Consider the following 5000-nt stretch of genomic DNA (forward strand, 5'->3'; position numbering starts at 1 on the left):
TTGCCCGTTTTGTAGACATATCCGGTACTCGAACAAACTGGTCCAATCCACACTTCAAGTGTTTAATTCACACGGTGTTCACTCCGGAATAAACACCCAGTTGGGATAAGCACTAGCATGGGTAATTGACACAGGAATCGCAATTATGTTGGAATTTAACTTTGCAGAATGAATGAATTCTGCAGAAATTCAGGGTTTAACTAGGGTATTTGAGGGGAAGAGGCTTTCCCCCCTCCCCCACCCCCTACAAAATTCCTAGTTTCCCCCAAAAAATATTGTTATCATTACTGTATATAAGCCAGTAAAACTATATCGGAAAAATCATTCCAGACGCTACAAGGTCAGTGCACATGAAGTAATATTCCCTGTCCAGTTACAACTATAAACAAGGAACATGAGTATTACAAACCTGGGGAAACAAAAAAAAAAACTGCTGGCCGGCCTTACAAGAGCCTCCTTTACCGAGCTGTACCTTGTGTTTATGTTGATTGGCGACAGCAACATTGTGAGAACGTGATCACGACTAAAAATCAAATAAAATACACTGTAACAATTTCAAGGGCACCCAGCGAGCAAATTAAGGCCAAAAGCCTTTGAGAGACATTGTTAGTGCTCCTTGTAATGGTCACGACACTGTATAAAGAGATTTTTTTATTACCTAGAACATTTGATCTGTCGGATATCTTAGCCGAAAAATTGAAGGGTCCGAAATGTTGTAGGGAATAATATCTCACATTTCAGAAATTGCTAGCTGAAAGTTACCTTCTAAGAACTGTCCAACCCGACCGAAACGCTACCAGTGTTGACCTTTTTAAGTGCCAAAAATTGCAAATATAAACCCTTCCGAAACTTAAGGGACTACTTTTAACTGGCTGCGAATATTTTAATGCCCGAGGGTTTTTAGTAAAAAGGTCTGTAGCTGTTTGGCAGCGTAGAACCGAAATTATTAGAGCAGTTTTAACCCCTCTCCCCGAACACATATTTAATCGAAGACTAACCGTTTTGGGGCCCCTGACATTTTCTCCAAAATTGTTTTATTTAATTTTTATATTAATTTTTAATTATATATTAATCTATGTCCAATCAATTTGCCTATAAGGCGGGTGCTACACAAAAGAACAAATAGCTCCCTCTTCTTGGTTGTATACACCGACCCAAACCAAATATTCCATAATAATATTGAATGTATAAGCACGGAGCTAGTCAGAATCACGAAATCGTTTTCCGTTCCGCCTGTCAACAATCGTCTTCCCAAGAAAGTGATTCGGTTTTTACGAGGCCGTTCCAGTTTCCACTAAATATCAAAATAATTGGGCTGTGAACATTTTCGCCGCAAGAAAAAAGAAGGGTACAAGTGCCAGTTTTAGATTGCGGTGGACTTTTTCAAAGATCATTGCTAAAATGGGTGCTCTTTCGCTGAACTATCGGATCTCCAATTCGTTTTACTATCCCCTGGCCTGGGTCCGGTTGTTTGCGAAAGCCGAATTAACTTAATCCCGGATTAGCTTAAACTTTTGTTTCATGTTTTTCAACTTGTTGGTGTAAAGTTGTCTTTTCTTATGTTTGTTTCTTTCGCAAGATTTACGTTCTTCTAATGTAAGGTTTTGCCAAATGTTCAGCGTTGAAAAGCGCAGTTGGGGAGTAGAGAAATAACACTTCTTGGTTAATTTTTAATCTGAGATTAAGCGTTAAAATCTCGTTTTGAACAATCCGGGCCCTGGAAAAGGTACCACGAAAGTTTTTACGGAGAATAATCGCGAAATTTGAAATCATTGTGTGCGGGTAGTTTATTTGTTTCTTTTTTCGGAAGGTTTAATTCAGCATAAAGGTTCATTACATTTCAAGTGATCAGTGGCTTGATCAGTTTTTGAACTAACCTCGGGCATTTCTTGATCTGTAGTTTCATTAGGTATCAAGACACATGCACCTGACTAAAACAGGGCTCTCCGATTGGCTAAAAGTCTTATGACGTATTAATGAGTTTCAGAAGTACTTTTCAAAACAAAGCAACCCTAATGAAAATACAGATCATGACTTTTAGTCCGACTATAAAAGAAGAGAAATAGTGTTAAATCAGCCCGTTGGAAGTAGCGCGTTTAGTATTTATAGCCCTGATAACAGCTGTGATAATATCCTTGCTAACAAAAAAGACCGCCAAGTAAAGCTATGATCTTCGCAGTTTATGAACGCATTTTTGCAATTGTGTGCGTAGAGAAGCCTGAAAAATTCAGGACTTCAACGGGATTTGAAACCTGTGACCTCGCGATTCAGGTGCGACGCTCTAACCAACTGAGCTATGAAGCCACTGACGTTGGGAGCTGGTCATTTGTGAGTTCTAATGGTCCGTGAGGAACGAATCAATGATGAAATGGTATATATGAAATGAATCATATGTAAACTGCGGATATGAAATCAAGTGAACCTATGATCTTCGCCCCCGTTTTCCTCAGACAGTTGATTTAGCATTTTCAATTCAAGACTGCAATCGTTGATTTAATGCAGAGAGATAACATAGGATTTCATGGGGGCCAGTAATTATTCATATATAATAACAGGTTATTAATGTATAAAATGTATTCGTTACTTAATACCTTAAAACGTACAGAATAACTGAAAGCAATGTTTGCAGCACTAACGGTCAGTATGATTTATGCAAACTGGCTTAGTTTAATTTTAGCATTTAGTTTAATATTTAATATTTCTGGATGCTTTTGTTGATATTTGCACAACAAGGTAAGACGGAAGAGAAACAAGAAACTAGCGGGTGAAAAACTGTGACCTTTTCGAACTTCTAAATGTCGATAGCCACAGTAACTGCAGTTTTCTTTACTGCAAACTGAGGTTTCAGTTTTTTCACATGTACCAGCAAATACATCGACGCAAGTGGTACCACTGTTATTTTCCTCGGACCAGTCTATCCAGTCCTGTCCGTACCATATCTGCAATTCCTGGTTCTTCAACAAACGTAATGGACTGGTATAGCTGCTTAGAACAAGCTCTGATGATCCTTGATTTATTCCTTCAAGAACGTAGAAGTGCTTTTGCCGTGGGATCCACCTTCAAATCTTGCTCTGTTGGCAGAAGGGCTTTTTTGTTGGCATTTGTGATGATCGTCATAAATGTGTTGCTTGCATAGTAGTTTAAGTTGGTACAGCTCCAGTAGGAAGCATCGTAAGCGGTGTGGCATTTGATGGATCCACTTCTGTGCACGAGCTTCATGGCCTTTACATTTCCGGTTTTAGTCATGTTGAAGGCACCGTATTGATCATCTCGAGCTTTAAAGCAAACCGGATCTTCGTTGATTTTTTGCCACACCTCTGAACATAAAAAAAAACATTGTTTATACATGTTTTTTTGTAGAGCATTGCAACATCATCGACCAGCAACAAAAATTGTCATGATATCAATCGACTGCATGTACAAAGGAGTAGTTTGAACAAACAACTTGTCTTGAATAGATTGCGACTTTTTGCATTGAAAGCCCACGAATTCGAGTTGGAATCTTTGTTGCTCACTGCCCTGCTCTGATTGCAATATTTTATACCTGCATTGTGGTAGTTGCCAACTCGAAAGCTTGTCGTCTTTAGCCACTACACACTCTCCCTTGCAAGTTAAATTTTCTATTATTTATCTCATTCTCTCTTTTTGCACTTACTTATTCTTGCATTGTAATTTCCATTTTGAATAACTTACTTACTTACTTAACCCTCTTCGTGCTTGATAGCACATAAGGCCGTAAGGCCATTTTGAATAAGTGTGAATAATAAACTTCAACTTGAATTTGATCTTAATGGCTCTATTCTCTAGGTTTGAAAACAGGATGTTTTTGTGGGAAGAAAAGAAAAATATTGCCAGTCGGGCTGTTAAATGGCAGACAAGTTGAGTCCAAAGAGTTCATGTCAACAGAATTATCCGGTGAAGAAGTCAGTTGTATTCAAATGACTTTCTATATGGGAATGGTCATAGCAGCTCTAAGTAAGGAACTGAAGAATTTTCCAAAGACGCCTGGAGAAAAGCTCCAGGTTTGCACATTACTGTCTTACTTTCATTTGTTGAGTTACTTAGTGCATGGCCTCAAACCGGAGTAGGAGATCTTCAAAGATTTGTATTGTGCACAAAAAGTACTAATAAGTAACACTGACCTTGACAAGTAGCTTGGATGGGCTGACCAGCATTTTCATCTGAGTATATCCAGTGCTTGCTGTCAACACTGACTTTGCTTCCTTCACTCGCTTTGATTTCGCCGCACGATTCAGCAGGAAGCTCTTGAATTGAGCCCAATGGCACTGCAGGCGAAATGTACAAAACTTCAATACTATCAGGAATGGCAGCAAATGCAGTACGGACCCAATGTTAACTAAGATTGAGTGGTTTTAAACTCAGCAAAAGTCCTCGAAACCACTTTAATAAACTCTCTTTTTTTATTGGAACCATTTTATAACAACGTTCAGGCTGAGATGATGATCTAAAATTTTAAGAACTTACTAAGAAAATAAGAGGCTGAGAGACTGTGAAGAACGTCGGCTTTATTTTGCTCATTCGATTTGTTTTTGTCTTTGTGGTTAGCATAAACAAAGGTAAAATAAATGTAAAATTGTAGTCTAACAGGAAAATTAACTTTTTTTTAACATTAACAATGTAGATTTTTTTATTGAATGATACAATGAAGAACAACTCAGTTTGTAGTCTCAGCGTTGACAAGTCGAGGGAAAGCAACACGTCAGGAGCCCGCGGCAGACTTTAAATGGCCCACGTAAACGACAGCGGTCGCTGCCAATCCTTTTTCAATCGTTTCAATTTGATGCCGGTTGAAAAAGTTGATCAACCAAACCAACCGAAAACGGTTTTTTTCCGAATAGAACACTAAAAAACCCAACCAACTAAAAACGGTTGATCCCAATAGAACACGACCTTAGTATACCACACAACTTGAAGAACAATGTTAAGAAACTTTCCAGGTTGGAATCGCAAAAAGATAAGAACCTTGAGCCTCAGGTTTA

At 38.5% G+C, this 5000-nt stretch overlaps 1 pseudogene; it reads right to left on the minus strand.

The window, feature by feature from the left end:
• Window positions 1-2648: 2648 nt before the first annotated feature.
• The window catches only part of LOC138030857 (uncharacterized), a 3844-nt pseudogene continuing 1492 nt past the window's right edge, over window positions 2649-5000 (minus strand).

Source organism: Montipora capricornis, chromosome 13 (assembly GCF_036669925.1).
Source record: "Montipora capricornis isolate CH-2021 chromosome 13, ASM3666992v2, whole genome shotgun sequence".
In the NCBI taxonomy this organism is placed as follows: Eukaryota; Metazoa; Cnidaria; class Anthozoa; order Scleractinia; family Acroporidae; genus Montipora; species Montipora capricornis.